The 26,449-nt window shown below is 39.3% G+C and overlaps 2 protein-coding genes across 85 annotated transcripts in view; one reads left to right on the forward strand and one right to left on the reverse strand.

Annotated features, from left to right (window-relative positions):
* BAZ2B (bromodomain adjacent to zinc finger domain 2B) overlaps positions 1-20,364 on the reverse strand; it is a 415,244-nt gene extending 394,880 nt beyond the window's left edge. For 35 of the 36 annotated variants that reach the window (XM_063790193.1, XM_063790187.1, XM_063790176.1 and 32 more), the window contains exons 1-2: positions 20,241-20,346; positions 18,634-18,811 (exon numbers count right to left, since the gene is read on the reverse strand). The gene's annotated coding sequence lies outside the window, so the exon portion shown is untranslated. Of the gene's footprint in view, positions 1-18,633; positions 18,812-20,240 lie in introns of all 36 variants that reach the window. The other variant, NM_001428164.1, reaches the window with a different exon arrangement.
* Positions 20,245-26,449, forward strand: part of MARCHF7 (membrane associated ring-CH-type finger 7) — a 55,849-nt gene continuing 49,644 nt past the window's right edge. For 4 of the 49 annotated variants that reach the window (XR_010149656.1, XR_010149658.1, XM_009443475.5 and 1 more), the window contains exon 1: positions 20,412-20,533. The gene's annotated coding sequence lies outside the window, so the exon portion shown is untranslated. 49 annotated transcript variants of the gene reach the window in all.

The following is a 26,449-nucleotide window of genomic DNA, read 5'->3' on the forward strand; positions in this document are numbered from 1 at the left end:
AACTTTTTATATCAGATTTGTGTATATTTTATGGTAGCAAATGATAAAATAGACTAGTACCTACATGTATTTCATGCATTCATGATATACCTAACTTTTTCTTAATTTTTTTTTTCTTTTTGAGATGGAGTCTCACTCTGTTGCCCAGGCTAGAGTGCAGTGGCACAATCTCAGCTCACGGTAACCTCTGACTCCCAGGTTCAAGCGATTCTCCTGCCTCAGCCTCCCGAGTAGCTGGGAGTACAGGCACGCACAGTACCATGGCCAGCTAATTTTTTGTATTTTTAGTAGAGACGGGGTTTCACCATGTTGGCCAGGCTGGTCTTGACCTCCTGACCTCAGGTGATCTGTCCACCTCAGCCTCCCAAAGCGCTGGGATTACAGGCATGAGCCACCGTGCCTGGCTTCTTAATTTTTTTCAATATTGCTAGGCTATGTGGTTCATCTGCAAGTTTTTTCAAATTGTCACAAATCTTCAGAAAATATTCCAATATATTTATTGAAACAAGTCTGCAGAATCTGGGCATGGTGGCACACGCCTGTAATCGCAGTTACTCAGGAGGCTGAGGCTGGAGGATCACTTGAGGCCAGGAGTTCAAGATCAGTCTGGGCAACATAGTGAGGCCTGTCTCTTTAAAATAAAAAATTAAAAAATAAAAAAAATCTACAAATAAATGGACCTGTGCAGTTCAAACTTGTTTTGCTCAAGGGTCAACTATAAATCCCATATGGTCATAATATGTTATTTTATTTTAGAGACAGAGTTTCATTCTGTCACCAAGGCTGTAGCACAATGGTACCACAGCTCAGTAGTACTACCGAGTACAATAGCTCACAGCCTTGAACCCCTTGGCTCAAGCCATCCTCCTTTCTCAGCTTCCCAAGTAGCTAGGACTACAGGTACGTGCCACCATGCCAGTTAGTTTTCAAATTTTTTTGTAGACATAGGGTCTCACTGGTCTTGAACTCCTGGCTTCAAGTGATCCCCCTGTGTTGACCTCCAAAAGCACTGGGTTTATAGGTGTAAGCCACCATGCCCAGCTTATTTTCCTAATATATGACATTGGAATTTGTTTGTTAATATTTTATTTAGTAATGGTATCAATACATACAATTGATATTGGTTTGTAATTTTTTTTCTTCTTTGTGCTGTCTTTAGGAATTGGTATTATCCACGTTCAATGCTCAGCACCAGTTTATGGAGCATTGAGAATATCTTTGAGTGTTTCACAGATTATCTCTATAAAACCATCTGGGACTGGTGCTTTTTTATGAGGTGGATCCTTGATATTCTTTTCTATTTCTTCTACAGAAATTAAACTTTCTCAAATGTGGCCAATTTTGATGAAATATATTTGCCTTAAAAATAAACTTTTTTTTTTTTTTTTTGAGACAGGGTCTCACCCTGCCTCCCAGGCTAAGCGCAATGGTGAGATCATGGCTCACTGCAGTCTCCACCTCCAAGGCTCAAGCGACCCTCCCATTTGAGTCTCCCAAGTAGCTGGGACCATAGGCATGTGCCACCATACCTGGCTAAGTTTTTATTTTTTGTAGAGTCAGGGTCTCACTATGTTGTCCAGGCTGGTCTTAAACTCCTAGATTCAAGGGATCCTCACACCTCGACCTCTCAAAGTGTGAGTCATTGCACCTGACCATCTTTTTTTTTTTTAAGAGATGGGGTCTCATTATGTTGCCCAGGCTGGAGTACCGTGACTATTCACAGATGCAGCCTTAAACTCCTGGTCTCAAGCAATCCTCCTTCCTCAGCCTCTTGAGTAACTGGGACTGACAGGTGTGTACTACTGTGCCCAGCTGAAAATTACTTTTTTCATTTAAGTTTTCAAACTTATTTGGAAAGAAAAGTAGGTTCTTATATTTTTCAAAATTGAGGTATAATTTACATATCATAAAATTCACCCCTAGGTTTTCAAGTGTTGTGTCTCCCTCCCCAACTAAATTCACGTGTGGAAGTCCTAACACCTCTAGTACCTTAGAATGTGATTGAATTTGGAGATGGGACCTTTAAAGAGACAAGTAAGGTAAAATGTCATATATGTGGGCTCTAATTCAATATGACTGGTGTCCTTATAAGAGGAGGTTAGGACACAGACAACACACAGACCAAGGGGTGACCATGTGAGGCCACAGGGAAGTTAGCCATCTACAAGCCAAAAAAGAGGCCTGAGAATGAAAACAACCCTTGAGACATTTTGACTGTGGACTTCTAGACTCCACACGGTGAGAAAATACATTTCTGTTGCTCCAGCCACCAGCCTGTAGTATTATTTGTTATGACAGTCCTAACAAACAAATACATAAAATATATAATCCAGTGGCTTTTAGTATATTCACAAGTTCATAAAACAAACACCACTATCTAGTTGCAGAACATTTTCATCACCTCAAAAAGAAACCCTATACTCATTAGCAGTCACTCCTACCTCTTGCTTTTCCCAGTACCTGGGAACCACTTATCTGTTTTGTATCTCTATGGATTTGCCTATTCTGGACAGTGATATAAATGGAATAATACAATGTGACCTTTTATGTTTGGTTTCCATCTCTAATGATAATGTTTTCAAGGTTCATCCATGTTGCAGCATGCAGCAGAACTTCATTCCTTTTTAAGGCTAAATAATATTCCACTGGATGGATATACCACATTTTGTTTATCCATTCATCCATTGTTGCACATTTCAGTTGTTTCCACATTTTGACTACTATGACATGAACATTTGTGTATAGGGTTTTGTGTGACATGTGTTTTCAGTCCTCCTGAGTATATACTTAGTAATGATATTGCTGAGTCATATGGTAATTATAATTAAACTTTTGAGGACTGCTAAACTGCTTTCCCAAACAGCTGTACCATTTTACATTCCTAACAGCAATATATGAAGGTACCAACTTTCTACATCCTCATCAACATTTTTTACTGTCTAGGTTTTTTATTGTAGCCATACTAGTGTGTGTGAATAAATACTTCCCTTGTGGTTTTGATTTACATTTCCCTAATGACTGCTGAGGCTGAGCATATATTTATTGTCTATTTTTTATGCGTTTATTGACTATTTTTATATCTTCTTTAGAAAAATATCTATTTAAATCCTTTGCCAATTTTACAATAATGATTGTAAGCTATTTTACAATTAGATTATTTGTGTTTTTATTGTTGAGTTTTAAGAGGTTCTTTATTCTGGATACAGGTGCCTTGTCATATATAGGGTTTACAACCTTTTTCTCACATTCTATGTGTTGTCTTTTCGCTTGCTTAGTGGTATCCTTTGAAGCAAAAGGTTTTTCTTTGTTTTACTTTATGAGGTCCAATTTATCTAGTTTTCTTTGGTTGCTTATACTTGAAGGTGTCATATCTAAAAAAAAAACCACTAGTAAGTGTGAGGTCAAGAATACTTACATGTAATATTCACATTACAATTTTTTCTACAAGTTGTATAGTTTTAGTACTTAAAGTTAGATCTTTAATCCATTTTTAAATGAATTTTTGTGCATGGTGTGAGGTAGGGGTCCAACTTCATTCTCTGCATGTCAATTTCCATTTATCCCAGCATCATTTGTTAGAGAGGTTTTTCTTCCCCCATTGAATTATCTTGGCATTCTTGAAGAAAATGAATTGACCATAAATATAAGGGTCTAGTTATAAAGTCTCAGTTCTATTCCATTGATCTATATATCTTTTTTTATTTTTTATTTTTATTTTTTTTGAGATGCAGTCTCACTCTGTCGCCCAGGCTGGAGTGCAGTGGCGTGATCTTGGCTCATTGCAACCTCTGCCTCCTGGGTTCAAGTGATTCTCCTGCCACAGCCTCCTGAGTAGCTAGGAATACAGACACGCATGCCACCATGCCTGGCTGAGTCCTTTCGTTTGTTTTAGTAGAGACAGGGTTTCATCATGCTGGTCAGACTAGTCTTGAACTCTTGACCTCAAGCGATCCCCAGCCTTAGCCTCCCAAAGTGCTGGGATGACAAGTGTGAGCCACCACACCTGGTCTATATATCTATCTTTATGCCTGTGTTTCTTAGGAGGGGGTTATAGGTATTTTCATCAAATGAACCTCATTGCCTATTTTTTATTTTACCTTCATTTTCTATTTTCTTTCAAAATTGTTTATATATAGTTAAAGGTCCTGTCACTTCTTCTTTTCTGTGAACAGGACTGGCTGTTTGAAATAGTTTACAAGATTCCCAGTTCAAAAATGACTTCTGCTTTTAGTAAAGTATGGTTTCTTTATTAGTTGGATTTGGGGGCAAGGCAGTGTGAGATTTGTCCTCCAATTAAAAAAATATTTTTCTGTCTTGCAGGATCCTAAATTTTTCCCTTCTATATTTTTCTTAACTGTTTAGTTTTCAGAGGGCATTTATCCCTTTCTTTTTTACCCTCTTCTCCCCTAATGAGTGCCTTTCCAAAACTGCCTTTTTGAGTCCCATATACACTTGTAAGTCCCTTCCCTGTAGTCTCTTCTGATCTATCAGTATTTCTTAGGCGGAAATTCTTCTGGAAATGTCTTTAGATCAGTATCTTAAGCCTGTCACTAGCTTCTTTCTTCTCCTGTGCAGTTTTTCCCAGATCACCCTTGCTTTCCACCACAGCTTGCACAAAGGCATGAATAATGGCTGGCTAGGATTTAGTATGTATTTTTCTACTTACAGATAATTTGAAGTTGGAACATTCTCTGCATTCTAACATTAACATATGGTTATGTGCAGTGTTTTTTTGTTTTGTTTTGTTTTGAGACGGAGTCTTGCTCTGTCACCCAGGCTGGAGTGCAGTGGCGCCATCTCGGCTCACTGCAACCTCCGCCTCCCGGGTTCAAGTGACTCTCCATGCCTCAGCCTCCCAAGTAGCTGCGACTACAGGTGCGTGCCACCACACTCGGCTAATTGTTGTATTTTTGTAGGGACAGGATTTCACCATATTGGTCATGCTGGTCTTGAACTCCTGACTTCAGGTGATCCACTCGCCTCAGCCTCCCAAAGTGCTGGGATTACAGGTGTGAGTCACTGTGCCCAGCCTGGTTATGTGTAGTCTTATTTGTTCATCTTTATTGGTTTTCAGAGGATGTGTGAGGATTTTCAGAGTAATGCATTTGCCACTACTTTAGCTCCCCAATCTTTTAATAGTTTTGTAAATATTTTGCCTGCTTGTTTTTTTTGGATAAAGAATTGTCAGGTTTTTAATGGTCTGGGATATGTCTATTCTAGCATTACAATGGTAATACTGCTTAAGGATAATATTGAAATTGGCTAATCTTAATTGACTCATTGGTTAATATATACTAAGATAAATTCTTCCAAAAGATACTATACTCCTACCATAACAAACAATTCATAAATAATGTGATATCTAATCAGAAATTACAATAGAAAAAAACACTGTTCACTAAAATCCAAAATAATGTAAAAGTCTTTTATGCAAAAGGAGCTACTTGCTTTTGTTTAGGGGCTTTCTCCATTAGGACAATCATTTTTATATTTAAACAGTCAAGTTCAATAAATAAGTAGTTTATCACCCTGGCTATATGAAAGAGTATTTGAATCACAGTCTATAACAATTTTGGCTTTTTTTGCACTTTGCTTACCAGAAGAGAATCTATGTAACTTAATGATCATGATATTAAAAACAAAATATTGAATGAAATTACTATCTTCTTAAATATAAATATCTTATATAAATATGTTTATACTTAGAGGATTTTACCTTGGAATCCTCATTTTAATAAAGACATTTCTTTAAACTGCCATGACAATATTTTTATTGTCAAGTTTATTCTTGGAGGTACAATAGTATTTCTTAGCATTACACTGATTTTATTTTATATGCGGGTTAGAGTTGAGTAACGGAAATTTGGAACTACTCAGGTTCCATCAGTTAAATACTGTGTGGTCTTAGGTAAGTAACTTTGCCTCCCTCAGCTTTTGTTTTTTCATATGAAATATGGAATTAATTTAACAATACCTATTATAAGAGAGATTTTGAAAGGTTTAGTGTTTGTAAAATACTTTGAATATCGGAATGAAAAGACTCCATTGCAAATTACTAACAATTATAAATTTGCCCAGTACATATTAGTATGCTAATCACCAATGGTAGAAGTTTCATTGCAGTACCTGATGAGTTTAAGAGTTTTCCACGAATCTACTCTCTCTACTTAGTATAAAAATATTTTACTAGGCCAGGCATAGTGGCTCATGCCTGTAATCCCAACACTTTGGGATGCTGAGGTGGGAGGATTGCTTGAGTCCATTGAGTTTGAGACCAGCGGGGCAATATAGCAATACCCCAGCTCTACAAAAAATAAAAAATTAGCTGGGCATGGTAGCGTGCACCTATGGTCCCAGCTACTCAGATGACTTGAGCCCAGGAGTTTGAGGCTGCAGTGAGCTGTGACTGCACCACTGCACTCCAGCCTAGGCAACAGAGCAAGACCGTGTCCCCCACCCTCCCACAAAAAAAAAAAAACAAAGAAAAAGAGAATGTTTAGCCCTTTCTAGTAAGTACTATATATTATATAGTATTGAAAACTGCCTACTTTTTCTCCTCAATATAAAAATATTTTAATATGGACTATTGCTACTTCATATATTAAGAATGTTTAGCCCTTCTCATCACATTTTTATAAAATAGTGAGCTGACTTTAATAATCCCCTAAATCAATGCTTTCTTTCTCAATACTTCTTAGGAGTTAAAAATCTGACTATTCATTTTATAATTTTATCCAAAGCAATAATAATTTTAAAATTTCTAATAGTTATAAATATTTCTTACATAATTGAATAGTAACTTGAACTGAAGATTTTCTTTAGCAAGAAGACAATATTTACTCTGTCTAAAACATATTAGTACATATGCACTGCTACCAGATAATTACTACTTAACTTCTTTAAGCAATTTAAAACACAAAAAACCACAGCAACGTGTCTGCTCATTATTTCAACATTTATTGAGTGCCTATAGCTTTCAAGGATTGTCTTCTGGTAATCCTGGATACCAGAAGTAGCATGTGGTAACAGAGCAAGGAATATAGGGTGGTAGCAGACATACCCAGTATCCTCAGTGGGGCTGATAACATAAAATCTCCCTTGTAAAATTGTGATACACTTTCCTTGGAAGTTTTTGGATTGTATAGAAAATCAATATTTAGGTTGCTCCAAGCACATCAACACTATTATTAAAAAGCTCCAGGGTCAGGCACAGTGGCTCAAGCTTATAATCCCAACACTTAGGGAGGCCAAGATGAGAGGATTGCTTTAGGCCAGGAGTTTGAGACAAGCCTGGGCAACACAATGAGACCCCACCTTTTTTAAAAAAATGAGCTGAGTGTGGTGGTGCAGGCCTGTAGTCCTAGGTACTTGGGAAGCTGAGTCAGGAGGATCACTTGAGCCCAGGAGTTTGAGGTTGCAGTGAACTCTGATCACACCACTGCACTCCAGCCTAGGTGACAGAGCAAGACCCTGTCTCTTAGAGGACAAAAAAAAAGAGCTGGGGTTAGAAACAAACTGATTTTTCAAAGTTCATTCTTCATAGAGCTTACAATAAATCAGTGGAAAAATGCTGTTCAATATTTTGCCTCAGCACTTTGATTAATCAGTCACTCCTAATGTTGCTTCTTACTTCTTTCTACCCATCTGAATCCTACCCTTTTCTGGGCCCAGTTGTAAAGCCACATCCACAAAACCTACAATATATTTTATTCACTCTTAATTACAATGAATTTTATCAACTCACAACTCCTAGAACTTTATCTATGCTGCTTATCTGCCATGTTCTGGAGTCTGGGAACTCCAACATCAAGATGCCAGCTGGACTGGTATCTGGTGAGAGCTACTCTCTGCTTTCAAGATGGCACTTTGTTGCTGCTTCCTCTAGAGAGGAGGAATGTTGTCTCTTAACATGACAGAAAAGAAGACAGTGAACCCACTCCCCTCAAGCCCTTTTTCAAGGGCCCTAATCCCATCCATGAAGGCTCTGCCCTTATGACTTAATCACCTCACAAGTGCTCCAGCTCTTAACTATCATATTGGTAGTATTATAATACTATTCATGAATTTTGGAGGACATTCAGACCATAGAACTTCACTAATAGCAGACTTAGAATTTAATAGCAGACTTAGAATTTACAAAACAATTACAGTTGTCCCTTATTATAGGGGGGAATCAGTTCCACAACCTCCAGCGGATATCAAAATCTATGAATGCTCAAGTGCCCTATATAAAAAGGTGTACTATTTGCATATGATCTACATAATCCTCCTGTATACTTTAAATCATCTCTAGGTTACTTATAATATCTAAAACAATGTAAATGCTATGTAAAAGTTGTTATACTGTTTCTTAATTTGTATTATATTTTATAATTGTATTCTTTTGTTTGTTTGTTTGTTTTTGAGACAGAGTTTTGTCCCTATCGCCCAGGCAGGAGTGCAGTGGTGCGATCTCGGCTCACTGCAACCTCCGCCTCCCGGGTTCCAGTGATTCTTCTGCCTCAGCCTCTCGAGTAGCTGGGACTACAGGTGCGCGCCACCACGCCTGGCTAATTTTTGTATTTTTTTGTAGAGACAGGGTTTCACCATATTGGCCAGGCTGGTCTCGAACTCCTGACCTCGTGATCTGCCCGCCTCAGCCTCCCAAAGTGTTGGGATTACAAGCGTGAGCCACCTCGTCCTGCCCTGTATTGTTGTTTCTTTTTGTTTTTTTTCCTTGAATATTTTTTGATATGTGGTTGGTTGAATCCAAAGATGTGGGACATGCAGATGAATTCTATCTAACTTAAGTTCCATTTAGCAGAATCTTTTTACACTAATGGGTAAGACAAACAATTTCTCAATTTCATAAAGTGATGTCTAATTTTTATTAGAGAAAGATGTTCAAATAAAATTTATATTAAATTCCCAGTTGTTACACAGATTAAATACGTGATTTAATCATGCTTAACATTAGAGCAAATTTAATTGGCAAACACATTTTTCATTAAAGAAAAATATTACAAAACTTCGTTTTACTATACTAAATAGAAGAATGCTTGGTCTCTCATAAAAACTACAGAATAAAATTTATTTCTAATCAATGGAAATAAAAAAGTTTTAATATATTCTATAAATGAAACCTCAATGTCTCTAGTGTCTGAGTCACAAACCACCAAGCTAGAAGACACATTTATTGTAAAATACAATTTATACATACAATTTCAAGTGAGAATTTTAAAACGAAGTTAATTTAGTTATAGACACAAACATAATCTGTTCTTTTTTTATTTTTCTTCTCATTAATTTCTGTAAATAATAATGAAGGCTACTCTAATGTATTTCTTGATTTTTAATAGGAGTATATAGTCACATTCTTAAGCATTGAGGATCTGTATCATTCCTTTTTTTTAGATACAGGTAACTTACTCATCTGTATGGATTGATGGATGCTAAATTCAAACTTTAAAAAAATTCAGGGAAAAGAGGGAAATGTTCTGTTACAACTAATTAAAAATGTACAATGTATTTTTTAATAGTTGTATTTGTAGTTTTAAAATTTGACTTCATATTTTATTCTTCTTAAATTATATATGTATATATAATATATATTTTTATAATACATATTTTATATTTTATATTGTATTATATTATACTTTTATAATACAATATATTTTATAATATATTACATATTATATATATTTTTTGAAACAGAGTCTCGCTCTGTCACCCAGGATGGAGTGCAGTGGCATGATCTTGGCTCACTGCAACCTCCACCTCCCAGGTTCCAGTGATTCTCCTGCCTTAGCCTCCTGAGCAGGTAGGACTACAGGCGCACATCACCACACCCAGCTAATTTTTGTATTTTTAGTAGAGAAAGGGTTTCACCATGTTGGCTAGGCTGGTCTCGAACTCCTGACCTCAGGTGATTGCCCGTCTCAGCCTCCCAAAGTGCTGGGATTATAGACATGAACCACTGCGCCAGGCCATTCTTAAATATATTTTATATCCACACCTACCTTAATTTGTGTAGATTTTTTTCACTACATATCTGTGCCAATTTTGTTCTGACAAAGTTTAAATTCCACATTTGGTTCTGCTAACAAAAACCAAAAATCTTCTAAGCAAGATGTAAAAGCTTCTATTCAATGTCTAAGAATTGTTTTTCTCCCATTTTGGTCGGTTAAAAAGCAAAGTGTTATATTTTTAATTATTTCTATACATTCTTTCTTTTAATCAGAATTAATGCTAATCATGTCTATGTAGCTTTCTTCTAAGCACAGACAAGAGTAAACACTAGCAGTTTTTATTTCTGGATATTATCAAGAATTATTAAAATTTAACTTAAAAACTCTTTGCCCAGACTTTATAAAGACAAATTTTCATCTGCCCAATTAATTTTTAATGCTACTATTTAATTAATGACTCATTCTTAATACATCCCATTAAAGTCTTGACATACAACTTTACAAAAAAATTTTTATTTTAGTAGTCCTCTAATTTGTATTATTATCAGTAATAACAAAATAGATGGATCTGGAAAGCATTTGGTTATTAACACAAGAAAGTGAAGCCTAATGCAAAACAGTCATATCATTATGTTTATAAAACTGTTAAAGGGCTTACAAGGAAATCAAATATTCATTAAAATTGTTTTTCACATTTTCATTCCTATCTTAGGACCCCCAATACGCAAAAACATGTTTAAAACTTTCTTTTGGCCAGGCGCGGTGGCTCACACCTGTAATCCCAGCACTTTGGGAGGCCGAGGCGGGCAGATCATGAGGTCAGGAGATCGAGACCATCCTGGCTAACAGAGTGAAACCCAGTCTCTACTAAAACTACAAAAAATTAGCTGGGCGTGGTGGCAGGCACCCGTAGTCCCAGCTACTCGGGAGGGAGGCTGAGGCAGGAGAATGCCATGAACCCAGGAGGTGGAGCTTGCAGTGAGCCGAGATTGCACCACTGCACTCCAGCCTGGGCTACAGAGCAAGACTCCGTCTCAAAACAAACAAACAAAAACAAACAAAACAAAAACAAAAACAAAAACTTTCTTTCTTTTTTTGAGATGGAGTCTTGCTCTGTTGCTCAGGCTGGAGTGCAGTGGTGCAATCTCTACTTACTACAACCTCTGCCTCCTGGATTCAAGCAATTTTCCCTGCCTCAGCTTTCCAAGTAGCTTGGATTATAGGCTCCTGCCACCACACCCAGCTAATTTTTGTTATTTTTTTTTTTAGCAGAGATAGGATTCTACCATGTTGGCCAGGCTGATCTTGAACTCCTGACCTCAGGTAATCTGCCCACCTCAGCCTCCCAACATGCTGGGATTATAGGCGTGAGCGACTGCGCCCAGCCAAGGCTTTCCATTTAAGTAACTATTTGTGATAAACATAAGCTTAAAAAATACCTTAATAAATGGACTTTAAAACAATGAAATAATCACTTCTACTCCCCCCCAAAAAAAGCTTTCCCACAAATGTAGTCAAAATTAATCCCAGGCAAACAAACAAAAAAAGCGCTGAGTTAAATATCCTTTAAAAACTGAATTAAAATTCAATTTTGGGCCAGGCATGGTGGCCTGCGCCTGTAATCCCAGCACTTTGGAAGGCTGAGGTGAGCAGATTGCTTGAGCCCAGGAGGTCAAGACCAGCCTTGGCAACATAGCGAAACCCTGTCACTATAGAAAATACAAAAGTCAGCCAGTAATCCCAGCTACTTGGAAGGCTGAGGTGATAGGATCTCTTGAGCCCAGGAGGTCAAGGCTAGAGTAAGCAGTGATCGTGCCACTGTACTCCAGCCTGGGCAACAGAACAAGACCCTGTCTCAAAAAAAAATTTTTTTTGAAAAGTACAGAGGTCTCAGCTTCAAAGATAACAATATTCAAACTACAACAATCAACCACTTCCACCAACATGCTTATGTGCCATGCTAAAGTTAAGACTTACATAAATATAAGATAAATATTTTAAGTGTGTTACCATTCCCATACCATTTTATGATGATGTAATAGAAAAATATGAAGGATTTCTTCTATACTGTCCTTGGTATAAATGGCATGCTTGCTGTCAAGAGCACTAAAGCTCCATGGTAAGAAACTTAGAATGGACTCTGGGATAAAAAATACGGTTATTTGAGAAACTAGTTAAGTAGTACATATGTCATATGTATATAGCTTTTAAAGTATTATTATGATATACAAAAGTACAGATGAGGTGTTTTTAAATAACTGGAGTATATGTATTCAATGGCTTTATCCAACTGCTAAGAAAGTGAAACAGGAATAGTGGAAAAAATAAGTTAACATCATTCCCAGGCATGTTGGTAGTATAACATGCACTGCATAATGCAAAATCAGTTAGGTATATTGGGTGATTCTGGAGGACACAGAGTTACCATTTCCTTCCTTCCTCCCTCCCTCCCTCCCTCTCTATCTTTCTTTTTCTTTTTCTTTTTTTTTTTGAGACGGAGTTTTGCTCGTTGCCCAGGCTGGAGTGCAATGGTGCGATCTCAGCTCACTGCGACCTCCACCTCCCGGGTTCAAGTGATTCTCCTGCCTCAGCCTCCTGAGTAGCTGAGATTACAGGTGTGCACCACCATGCCCATCTAATTTTTGTATTTTTAGTAGAGATGGGCTTCACTATGTTGGCCAGACTGGTCTCAAACTCCTGAATTCAGGTGGTCCACCCGCCTCGGCTTCCCAACGTGTTAGGATTACAGGCGTGAGCCACCGCATTTCGGGTTTTTTTGTTTTTTGAGTTCTCGCCATTCTCCTGCCTCAGCCTCCCAAGTAGCTGGGACTACAGGTGCCCACCACCACGCCCGGCTAATTTTTTGTATTTTTAATAGAGACGAGGTTTCACCGTGTTAGCCAGGATGGTCTTGATCTCCTGACCTCGTGATCCGCCCAGTTCGGCCTCCCAAAGTGATGGGATTACGAGCCACTACGCCCAGCCTCGTCTGGCCTTTTTTGGTTTTTTTTTTTTTTTTTTGGAGACAGGGTCTTGCTCTGTTGCCCAGGATGCCAGGCTAGAGTGCAGTGGCGCAATCTCAGCTCACAGAAACCTCTGCCTCCTCAGCTCAAACAATTCTCCTGCCTAAGCCCCCTAAGTAGCTTTGACTACAGGTGTGTGCCATAACATCTGGCTAATTTTTGTATTTTTTTGTAGAGATGGGGTCTCACTATGTTGCCCAGGCTGGTCTCAAACTCCTAGGTTCAAGTAGTCTGCCCACCTCAGCCTCTCAAAGTGCTGGGATTACAGGTGTGAGCCACCACGCCCAGTGTAGTTACCACTTCTTATAACTGAACAAGTAGGTGACAGAAAAACATAACAATAATAAATGAGAAAGACTCAAAAGATAGGTAAGCAATATTTTGTTTTCTGAATAGTTTAACATTTATAGTTCTGAATAGTTTAGTTTTCAGAATAGAAAACCCAGAAATATATTCAGCATAAATTTAAAAATTCAATATATAACAAAGGTGGTCTTTCTAATTACAGAATTAGTCTTTCTAATTACAGAATTGGTCTTTCTAATTACAGAATTAGAATGCTACTGGCACACCTGGCTATCTATTGAGAAGACAAAAAAATTAGATCCTATTATCTTATTCCATATACAAAAATGATAAATTTTTTAAGATGTGAGAGATCAATTGAGAATAATTAAGCACAATCTGGAAAATGTAGGATACTGCCTGATAATATCAAAGGATAAGTAAGATTTTTTAAGCTAAACTGGAAACCTAGAACTTATTAAAGAAATCACTGACACATTTTACCATCTAAACCTATCTATGGCAAAAAATACTACATGTAAAATCAATAGAAATGAAAAAAACACTGTGAAAGCAGCAGAGTGATAATATCTATTACAAACCAAAAGCAAAGGCTAAACAACTAAACATCAATAGGGATTTAGAGAAAAGGTACTATAGAATGAAAAAAGTTAGATGAAGATGCATGCTTAAATTTGATTTCATTTTATAAATTAAATGGTTAAAAAACTCCATCAATACCAGTATTTCTGTAAACATATATAACACACACACACACACACACAAACACACACACTCTTTTATGATTGTGTGACCATGCAGAAAGTAAGGTGGGAGGATACACAGTAGTCGGTCAACATGAGCTGCAAAGGATGTTTGTGGAGTAGCAGACAGAGGCAGAAGAGCCAAATTAAGAAGGAAAAGAAAAAGGCAAGGAAAAGGCGAAAAACGGAAAAGAGAAGGACTACACTAAAATAGTAGGTATGATACAATCACATACACAGCTTTTTATAAAATTGTACACAAATGTGGACACAAAAAAAAATTTAAGATAAAACAGGATGCTGCCTAACTTGGCAGAAGGAATGCTCAAGGAATTTATATCTTTATCCCCTTCTGCTTCCAATCTCAAAAAAAATGTAGTCTGAAATGGTCATGGAGGCCAAGCATGGTCCTCGATTATTATAATTCTGAAGTTCGTGTGTGCCTCCGTGTGTGTGTGTGTGTGTTTGTGCACGCACGCGCGCGCATGTGCACACTTGGCTGAACTCTATTACAGGAACAATGATTGTTAGTTCAATTTGGTTTTATGGTTTACTCCAGAGGTCAGCAAACTTCCTGTACTAAATATTTTAGGATTTCTAAGTCATACCATCTCTGTCACAACTACTAAACTGTTCTCATTGTAGGGTGAAAGCAGTTAAACTGTGATGGTTAATTTTATACGACAGCTTGGCAAGGCTAGAGTACCCAGTTATGTAAGTAGCACTAATCTGGGCTGCTGTGAAGGTATTTTGTAGAAGTGGTTAATATCTACAATCTGTTGACTTTAAAGAGATTACTCTTGATAATGTTGATGGGCCTCATCCTGTCAGCCTTAAGAGCAAAAACTGAAGTTTCCTAGAAAAGAAATTCTGCCTTAAGAATGCAGCATCAACTCTGGTCTTAGTTTCCAGCCCTACAAATTTCAAACTTATCAGCTTCCACAATTACGTGAGCTAATTCCTTAAAATAAATATTCACAGACAGATAATGTATTGTATACTACTGGTTCTGTTTCTCTGGAGAACCCTAATATATAATGCACAACAACAGACAATACACAATCTAAATTACATATTTAAATTAAATACATAATTAAATCTAAATTATGTAAAATAACAGGTAGTGGGCTACATTTGGCCCATGTACCACAGTTTTCCAACTCCTAGTTTTATCAATAATAAAAAATAGGGCTGGGCATTGTGGATCACACCTATAATCACAGCACTTTGGGAGGCCAAGGCAGGAGGGTCTGGGAGGCCAGGAGTTCAAGGCCACCCTGAGCAACATAGTGAGAACTCATCTCTATTAAAAATAATAATAATAATAATAATAATAAAATATAGCTGTTGGCCTGGTGCCTGTAATCCCAGCACTCTGGGAGGCCAAGGTGGGAGGATCACCTTAGGTCAGGAGTTTGAGAGCAGCCTGGCCAACATGGTGAAACCCCATCTCTACTAAAAATAGAAAAATTGGGGCTGGGCGTGGTGGCTCACACCTGTAATCCCAGCACTTTGGGAGGCTGAGGCGGGTGGATCACAAGGTCAGGAGTTCAAGACCGGCCTGAATAACATGATAAAGCTCCATCTCTACTAAAAATTACAAAAATTAGCCGGGCATTGTGGTGCGTGCCTGTAATCCCAGCTACTCAGGAGGCTGAGGAAGGAGAATCGCTTGAACCTGGGAGGCGGAGGTTGCAGTTAGCGGAGATCACACCATTGCACTCCAGCCTGGGCGACAGAGCAAGACTCCATCTCAAAAAAAAGAAAAAATTAGCTGGGAGTGGTGGCAGGCGCCTGTAATCCGAGCTACTCGGGAGGCTGAGGCAGAAGAATCACTTGAACCTGGGAGGTGGAGGTTGCAGTTTGCTGAGACTGAGCCACTGCATTCCAGCCTGGGAGACAAGAGTGAGACTCTGTCTCCAAAATAAATAAATTAAAAAAAATAAAATATAGCTGTTAACTGGATGTGGTAGCTGATGCCTGTAATTCCAGTACTTTGGGAGGCCGGGGAGGGAGGATCACTTGAGGCTTGGAGTTTGGGACCAGCCTGGGCAGCAAAAAATTTAAAAACAACTAGCCCCACACTGTGGTGGCACACCTGTAGTCACAGCCACACAGGAGGCTGAGGCAGGAGGACAGCTTTAGCCTAGAAGCTTGAGGCTCCAGTGAGCTATGATGGTACCACCGTGTACTCCAGCCTGGGAGATGGAATGAGGCCTCATGTACTTAAAAACATGAATAAAATGTATCTGCTTTTCTTAAGCATTCTATATATTTCAGGCAGTGTGCAAGGTTTGAATTCCAAGTGTTCCACAAATTGGGGATTATTCCTGGTGAGGCCAGATATTCTAGAGCAACTAAAAGCAGGAATGATCTTTCTAGAAGCAGTGAGATCTAGCCTGTAAGCTTAGATGTAAGAGAGGTTTCTCAGAGAGGGTTTCAAGATGGTACTCTCTTTACGTGTTTTAATAACCTTTTATTTATTTATTTATTTTGAGATAGGGTCTGTCACCCAGGCCTGAATGCAGTGGCATGATCCCCGCTCACTGCAAGCCTCAACCTCCTGGGCTCAAGCAATCCTGCTGCCTCAGCCTCCCAAGTAGCTGGGATTATAGGCATGCACCAATGCACAGGGCTAATTTTTAAAATTTTTTTGTAGAGATGGGGCCTTGCTTTGTTGCCCACGCTGGTCTCAAGCATCCTCCTGACTCAGCCTCTCAAAGTCCTGGGATTATAGGCTTCAGCAACTACATCTGGCCTCTATATCCTTTTAAATATTGGCTTGGGGAATTGAAAGTTTTTGATGCTAATCCAGTAGAAGTCAACCAACAGAATTTTTTGGATGTTCATTTACTAAATATGGCAACTTTAAATAAAACTTGATGTGGGGAAAATAAAAATTTATAAAGGCACTAAATCGAGAGTTTATTATTTTTGTTATGAAAGGAATTCCTTACATCAAAGACTTAGAACAATGGACCTTTAAGTAATATATCCCTTAGAAGTAGGAGTCCTCATGACATTTTGGGCTGGATAAAAAAAGAAAAAAAAAAAAGAAGCAGGGATCCTTGGCCAGGCGCGGTGGCTAACGCCTGTAATCCCAGCACACTGGGAGGCCGAGGCAGGCAGATCACCTGAAAAAATTGTTCTCAATCAGGCAGACAGTAGAATGATAGTTACCAGCGGCTGGGAAGGGTATGTGTGTGGTGGGGGTGGGGACAAAAAGAGGATGGTTAATGGGTACAAATATAAAGTTGGATAAAAGGAGTAAGTTCTAATGTTTGATAATAGAGTAGAATGACTATAGTTAACATCATATTGCATTATTTCAAAATAGCTAGAAGGGAAGACTTGAAATACTACCAACACAGAAGTCATAAATGTTCTAGATGATGGTTATCCTAAATACCTTGACTTGATCATTACACATTCTATGCATGTAACAAAATATCCCATGTATCCCATAAATATATACAAATATTATGTATCAACAAAAAATTACATGATTTGCAAAAAGCAAATGTAACCACATCTTTTCAATGTCCCACCATTTATGCAAAGTAAAGGATATCTCTACAACTGCCCTTGCCAAAGAGAAGCTTTTTAGAAGATTAGGTTGTGGGATGAATAAAAGAGGGGAAAACAAGAACTTTGAAATTCAATATCTGAAAGAGCATTCTAAGCTATCAGGTGGAAGAAATGCTCAAAACATAAGAGTAAAGGGTTGAATGACCATGGGTAAATAACAGACAAGTTTATAAACTAAAAGGGGGAAAATTGGTTAATAGTCAATAAGATGCTAACTTAGAGAAGAAGCCAAGTTTAAAAATGAAAACTAAGGTGAGTGGTGAGGGCAAGTGGTGAACAAAGATATTTAGATACAGAAAGGTATGTCAGAGTCACTCATAAAGGATAAAAAGTAGCAAGGGAAGGTCAAGTGGGGGAACTCTGTGGATAAAAGGCAAGCATGGTGTCTAGATTGTCTGGAACAGTTTTGACTTCAAACACTTGCCTGTCAAATCACTTTGTGACGATTTTTAGTTAAGAAACTATGGTCATTTTCCATGACCATGTTTTACCTATTCACATCCACAATTCCTAGCAAAATGTCTTTTTTTTTTTTTTTGAGATGGAGTTTCACTCTGTTGCCCAGGCTGGAGTGCAGTGGCATGATCTTGGCTCACTTCAACTTCTGCCTCCTGGGTTCAAGTGATTCTTCTGCCTCAGCCTCCCAAGTAGCAGGGACTACAGGCGCCTGCCACCACGCCCGGCTAATTTTTTGTACTTTTAGTAGAGACAGGGTTTCACTGTGTTAGCCAGGATGGTCTCGATCTCCTGACCTCGTGATCCACCCACCTTGGCCTCCCAAAGTGCTGGGATTACAGGCGTGAGCCACGGTGCCCGGCTGCAAAATGTCTGCAGCATAGCAAAATCTCAATAATTATTTATCACTCATGATAATTACCTGAATACTAAAATCAGAGAGTACATTAAAAAGAAACACAACGAACCATTCTTAAATAATAAAAACATATTCATCAGTGGTCTTTATTTACTAGCACCAATAAAAAACTAGAAGCTCTGTTTAGCATAGGAAATTGGTGTCATACTCACTTCATAATATCATCAGTGCTGGGTGGGGACAAAGCCATAATCTGCCAAAATCTGCAGCATCCTTGCCAGGTTTGGGAGTTCTGTAGAGTAGTTACCACTGCCAGGTCTGACTGCCATAGCTCAGGAAAAGGGTGCAGTCATTTCTCTTAGCATAATCTTGAGAAGATGTCTAAGAGACCTATGTAATATTAAGTCACAGAAAGAAACAATATTATTGGTGGTTTAGACATGGAATGTAATAGCTAACAATTACGGAATGCTTACTTGTTTCAGGAACTGACGCGTTATCTCATCTAAACAACGCTACAGGGCATGAGTACTGTTATTAACCCCGTTTTACAGGAAACCTAGGTTTAGCAAGGTTAAGGAATTGCTTGAGATAACAAAAGTAGTAAGAGGCAGGGGTGGAATTTGAAGCCATATAGTCTGGTTCTTCAGGGTGTATACATCCGTGTATCTATAACCACAATGCTGCAGGGGCACTCGAACAGGCTGGAAAAGAATTATTTTTCTTTAAAGGGCAAATTAATTTCCTCAAAAGTAATCTCTGTTCACTTTATCCCATACCAGATGCTTATTTTCATTTCATATCCTAAAAGTTAGATTGGCACTTACATGCCAACTTAAAATACCTTTAAGTCTTTAAAATTTATAGTATTTTAGAATTTATCATAGTGAAACATGTACAGTCTGTTAGTCCCCAAGACAATAAAATAAGGATGATAGTGACTGATACTCCATTCCCTTCCGATGTAATGACAAACACGTAGAAACACTGTGTTTCACTTATTGGAATTATTTGGATCCAAAGGATTGCTTTTAATACCTTAACAAAATAGGTCATTAAAAAAAATCAAGTGCCTTTCAGTATTTTTCCAAGTTTCAATAACTGATCTTTTCCATTAAAAAACTTTTGATTCATTATTCCAAATCAACATATCATCTAAATATTTCCACATAGTTAGATGTAGCTTTTCCCTAACCTACTCCCTTTTATTTATTAGTACTCATTTACATCTTAGTTTGCCACATTTACAGTTCTTTGAAAGTTTCATCTAATATTCACCAGACCATTCACCTCACAATTTTCCTCCCTCTTTCTAAATAGGTGAATTTGTTTACTGCAAAATCGATGGCTACGCTATTAAAGGTTACTATCACGATTTTAAAAGACATGATCACCATCATTTACCAAGATTCTTACCACAAGGAAATGATCACAATGTTGGACAAACAGGCTCCAACTCTTAAGGGAAAGGGCTTGCAGTTAGATCACACAGGGCGGGCAGGGAAGCAAGCGGGGAGGGGTAGGTCGGAAAAGGCAGTGCTTGATTCAATTCAACATTCACTGCGCCACTTACCAAGAGCCAGAAAAAGAAAAAAAAAAAAAAAAAAAAAAAAAAGCCAACCAGCTGGGCGTTATTTCGAGCACGGGGCCCTGCAGGTGGGCCTGTGGGCGGGGACCCGGAGCCCGGGAGGGAAGGGGCTGGCTCAGAGACTATAGACGGGCGGGGACCGCCACCCCGGGCCGGGCCTCCAGCGCCCGGCGCCCGCACACTCGCCAGCCCAGCTGCCGGCACGCCGGCCAGCCAGCCGCTGCCGCTTACCAGTGGCGCCTCGCTGACTCCCCGGGGGCAGCTCTTCAACGGTTCCCGCAGTCAGAGCACCACCCCGCGGTGGGGTACCTCCAGCCCGTCCGCAGCTCTCGGTCCCCGCCGCGCCGCCACTCTCGCGAGAAGCCAGGAAGTCCGCGAAGTGGGGGGAGGAGTAGCAGGGAGGGGCACTTAACGGTGGTGGCTGGTTCTGCGCCGGATCCGGGAGAGGGGCGGGCGCCATTGTGCTTCGCTGCCGACTGCATTTCCTCAGTCACGGGCCTAGAACTCCAAGGAGAAAGGCGGCGGTGCGTGTTGCTGCGAGTGGGACGCGCACTGGTCAGTGCCGGCTCAGGAGCCGGGGTAATGAGCTGCGGAGCTAGTTCTTCTCCGTCTTGGGAGCTAGTTCGGGACCAGGCCGCGAGTGGGGGAGGGGAGGAAACGAAGAGGCCTGGGGCCGCGGAGGCCGCTTCCTCTCAGGATGAGGTGGAGAAGCTTGGTCCGGGGCCACCGGGGCCAAGGGGCCACAGCGCAGGCCTCCCTTGCCAGGGGCCTTTTGTCGGGTGGTGGAGTTTGTGGCGGGTGCAGGGGACAGATTGTGTGTCTTCCTCAGGGACGTGTGGCGGGTGACGGGAAGAGGCCTGAGCCCTCCTTTGGCGCGGGGCGGCCTCCTCTTGGGCCGTGGGGCGGGGGGTCTTCGGAGCCCTGCGGGCCGCGGGTGTCGCGCGTGAGCTCGCCGGTGAGCGCGGGGCAAAGGCGGGCAGGGCTCCGGCTCGGCCAGCCCGGCCTCGAGTCGAAGTGACTTCGGTAGCCCCTTAGATTCGGCCAAGATTGTCTTATTGGTAACGTCAGTTTTTGAATATCGTGACGCCCTGAGAGTTATTTTTGTGTTGTGGTGAATTGTGGGTTCTGCAACTCGAAGTAGGTGATTGTATTAAAAATGGACCTGTTGGCCTAAGAAGTAAAAATATGGAAGGCGCCGGGAGTAGGAAACTCCCTCATTTTGGTGAAACTGCGTATTGAAGATGAGTGTGTCCACCCCCTCACCCCAAAATGCTGCACTTAATACTTTTTCTCAAGTACCAAAGTAAATATATTGGGAAAGTCTCTATCTGGGTAATAAATTCGTCACGACTGAAGTTGTTTGTTACTATTAGTTAAATGTGTGAAAACTGAATTTGGCGAGGTTTTTTCCCCCATTTTGTAGGATTGATTAGCTGTTTTTCTGATTACATGTTATTTTAAATCTCCACCTTTCTGTCCAGAACCAAGATGTAGGATTAAAGATGAATTTTCGATTTAAAAATCCAATAGTGTACAGTTATTAAGAAGGCACACACGTAGTGTAACTAGATCTTTTACTTGAGGTAGCAAAAAGTTTGTTTGAGAAATGAGGTCAGTATAATATTTTTATTTAACAGCTCTACAGCATTTTGGGAGACAGGACTGGTGCATGAGGCAGTAGCATCAGACTCAGAAGACCTGGGTTTGAGTCTTGATTTTTGCCATAGTTATTTAAGTTCACGAGATTGTCTCAGAAACATGGCAGTTAATTTCTAGAGAGGATTAAATTTGCTGAGGTGGTGTGTGAAGCAGTCACTGGGGGACATAATACTAGTCTTGGTTTTTTTCCAAGTTTAATGCTGGGTCAGGTGTCTTGAATTAAGAATTCCTACTTATTCAAGTACAAATGATTTCTTTTTTCTGCCACCTGGAAGAGGGCTATTTTCCCAGATAAAGCACGAGGATGCCCAGGTTATGTTCTACATGAAGGTGTCAGGTAACGAACTTGGACACAAAAGTCATCCATGACTCTCATGTAGCCAATTTTTAGTCCGCTCCATACCCACCTTACACAACTCTTTTATCTGCTCTATGTTCAAGAATCGTCTACATTTTGACATTTTATTGTAGGAAAATAATTTTATAATGCAAAATCTGTCAAATATCTTAAAACTTTTTTAGATAATTTGTAATTTGTTGTAGTCAAATTACAAATTATGGAGAGCTTCACATTACAAGAATGAGCTTGACATGGTATCTGCCCTCCACAACTCACTGTTTAGTCATCAGACTAATGTATAAACAACTATTATTATCTTAATATGACTGTACAGTGGTTCTGTGGGAGCATAGGGGAGGGGTGCTTAATCTTGGAAATTTTACAGGATTTATTTATTTATTGCCTGAACTAAGATGTGAAGGCTCACTAGGACTTTGATAAAGAAACTGCAAAGTCATGGTATTATGGTTTGTTTTAGGAATTCATGATTTGTTCCTGTAGCTGAAACATACATTGAATGGTAAGTTAGAGCCCGACATAAAAGACTTTCTGTACTGTACTAGAAAATTAGTGTCTGCGTGTGGTGGCTCACTCCTGTAATCCCGTCACTTTGGGAGGCCAAGGTGGGAGGATCGCTTAAGGCTGGGAGTTCAGCCAGGCCACAAAGACCCCATCTCTACGGGCATGGTGGTGCGGGTGTAGTGGTGCGCACTGCTACTACTAGCTACTTGGGCTGCTGAGGCAGGACGATCATTTGAGCTCACGAGTTGCAGAGACTGCAGTGAGGTATGATAGAGCTCCACTGCACTCCAGCCTGCACCACAGAGTGAGACCCTGTCTCTAAAAAAATAAAAATAAAGTTAGTGCTCTATGCTGCGGAATGGAGAGCTATTGTGTTCCTTAACAAAATAAAAATAATTTTTATATAATCTTTGCTGATACATCCTTCTGTTACCACAGATAATTAAGTGCCAGTAATAAAGAACAGTGGGACATGCATGAATGAAATGCACAGCGTTGCATTAGACTTTACTTTTAAACAACAAATTAACTAATGAAGCTTTTAACTGTTAAATAAGTGAATCAACTGATCACATTAGAATGATTACAATTTAAAAGGAATCGGATTTTAAGTTCCTACTAAGATTACTTGAATTCACCAAAGCAGAATTCAATTGCAGTCAAAAAATTTATCTTAATATACAGTATTTGCTAATCATAGGATGAGCCAAAAAGTCTGAAGTTGGGGAGAATGAAATTATAATTTGAGAGTTTAGGTGGGGGGGGTAATAATTTTGTGTGTGTGAGTGTGTGACAGGGTCTCACTCTGTTTTCCAGGCTGCTGCAGCCCCAGTCTCCCAGACTCAAGCAGTTCTCCCACCTCAGCCTCCTGGGTAGCTGGGACTACAGGTGCGCGCCACCATGTCTGACTAATTTTTATATTTTTTTATAGAGACAGTTTCACCATGTTTCCCAGGCTGGTCTCCAACTCCTTAGCTCAAGGAATCCTCCCACCTCAGCCTCCCAAAGCGCTGTGATTACAGGCCTGAGTGTGAGTCACTGCATGCTGGGGTTTAATTTTCATTAATCTTAATTTTCAGCTTTCTGCCCTGGCATGAACTTACATGGTCAGAGCTGGTTTTTCCTGCCCTCAAATATATTTCTTTGACTCTACCGGTTAGACTAGGTAAGTTGAACACCTGGTTTTAAAATCACCTGCTGCTCTACACCCATTTTTGTCAACAGCTTAAAAAGAAGGCAAGTTTTGAACCTTAAAAGTAGTTATCTTTCCATTATGATCATTGTTCATTAGTGTGATGTTTCATACTTTGTAGAAAGAACCCTAAAATGGTTTCTACTTAAGATCGAAACTTGATGCTTAGAGATTAAATTCATTTCAAGGAGAACAGTTTGCCTTTTACAGTGGTGTAGTGTAGACTTAACATCATAGTCATATTTTCTCATGGGATGTTAAGCTTTTTTCTAATTTTTTAAGATTTGGGCATGTCATATTTTTGTGTTTTAAGTATTTGTCAGCTAGAAGTTAGTTAAGGGAGACTTTTTTTTAAGGCCCAAAATGTTGTATACTTTCAAAGTGATTCCCTCATTGACCCACCCTTAGCTTCCATGTCTCCATGTTAACTATGATTTCCCACTAAGGAAAAAAAAAATTTCCCCAGAAGCAGATTTTTTTTTTTTAAGAAAAGGATATGCAAAGTATATGTAAATAATGAAATAGTAACTGCGCGTTTGTATTTCTGCAAGACTCTTGAAATATTGCATTGGGGCTGGGCATGGTGGCTCACTCCTGTAATCCCAGCGCTTTGGGAGGCCGAAACAGGCAGATTGCTTGAGCTCAGGAGTTCAAGACCATCCTGGGCAACATGATGAAACCCCGTCTCTACTAAAAAAAAAATACAAAAATTAGCTGGGTATGGTGGTGCGTGCCTGTAGTCCAGGCTACTCAGGAGGCTGAGGTGGGAGGTTCACTTGAACCCAGGAGGTCGAGGCTGCAGTGATTGTACCACTGCACTCTGGCCTGGGCAGCAGAGTGAGACCCTGTCTCCAAAAAAAAAAAATGATAGATTACATTGGTATTTTGTGTGATTGCTCTGGCCTTTGTGCCATGAGTTTATCCTATAGTAGTGGTGTACTTTTAGTAATTCAGTACCTGTAATCTTCCCTGGATATTTAAGATAGTTCCCAGGTTAGACTCAGTTAAAATCAGAGTTTTCAGAGACTGCGGGCATAAGATAATGGTATGGTAACAGTAGAAAATAAGGATAAGTAATGAATCTTTGTTCTATGGCTGCATAACAAACCACCTCGGGACCTAGTGGATTAAAACAACTGTTTACTGTTTTTTACAGTTCTAGGTGCCTGTTGGGCAGTTCTACTGATTTTGCCCGGGGCTTACTCCTCATGTACCAGCATTCAGCTGGAGGATTTCCCTGGCTGGGAGATCCGAGATGGCATCACTCATGTTTGGCAGCTAGTGTTGGTGGACATATAGGCCTTACTCTTTGTGATCATTTATGACACAGGAATCTTGGGACAGTATTCTAAGAGAAGCTTGTAAGACCTCTTACAACCTTGAAAATCTTACAGTGTCACAGTCCATTCTCTTAGTCACACAAGACTGGGGTGGGGAAGTAAGACTGCCTCATCCTAGGCAGTGCAGCAACGTTGCATTACAAAGGGGGCTATTACTAGGATGGGGGACATTTGTAGCCATATTTTGTAATTTACCATAGGTTCTTTAGACCACTATAAGAATAGGTAGCCTCAAAGATGTCATGCTTGGGATTGCTTTAAAATAATAGAGTGGGTGGTAAAATAGGTTAGGGAGGTTGAATGTGGATAATAGTTGAAGACTTGATTGGTACATGGAAGCTCATTATTGGCTGTACCTTTGTGTATGTTTAAAATTTTTCATGATAAAAACTTTAAGTCATACTCAGGTAATCTGAACTTCATTTTGTGAAGTATTTTAACTTTATCTTTCACTTAGTCTTTACTAGAGTTATTTTTGTGGTATGTAGCTACTAAGGCTGTAAACCAGCAAATTAGAAAGGGAATTATTCTCCTTAGGACTTCTGTAATACAAGTTATTTTAAAAATGCCTTTTCCTCTGGCAAATAATTGTTGCCCTCAATTAACAAAGTACATTAAAGAATTTTTTTGAAAACTAAGTATAAAGAAGAAAAAACACATTAATAATACCATCACCCGAGATAACAGTAAAATAATAAAAATGGCTATTTCTTTCCAGTTGTTTAATGCATATACTTAATATAAGTAATCTTGTATAGGTTTCTTTACCCTGAAGTGAATATCCTGTATGTAAATCTGAATGACTTTGAAAGATGTTTTACTATGTGTTAAAGACAAATTTCAAATAATGAAAAAGCCAACAAAATTTCTACTGAGCTGTTTATATGAAAACCTTCACGCTGATGGTATTGGTTAATAATAGCTAGTATTTGCTGAACACATGCTGTGTGCCAGCAAACCTCACAATATACCTGTGAAGTTGATACTATCATTATCACCATTTTGTAGGTGAGAAAATTAAGCATTAGATTATACCTAGAGTCATACCCAAGCATACCAAGTGAGGGGCAGACTTTGAAGCTTGCACTTAGCTAGTGTATTTCTACAAATAGAAATTGGCTGATGTGCAAAAATTAGGCAAAGATTGACTTATTTTCTGCCTAGCCTAGCCTCAGTTTTCTATTTTGGAAAAAAATAGGAAATGAATTTTATTAATATATTAAATACATATTTATTAATACATTAACATACAGGAAAAGACTTTTAGGTGTGGGAGGTAGCATGTGTTAATAGGGCTGAGGCATTTTTGTTAGACTGGTTATTTTATGACTACTGTGTGACTCTTGACAGATACCTGATCAAGGCCATTATTGTAATAATGGGACAC

Source organism: Pan troglodytes, chromosome 13 (assembly GCF_028858775.2).
Source record: "Pan troglodytes isolate AG18354 chromosome 13, NHGRI_mPanTro3-v2.0_pri, whole genome shotgun sequence".
Classification (NCBI taxonomy): Eukaryota; Metazoa; Chordata; class Mammalia; order Primates; family Hominidae; genus Pan; species Pan troglodytes.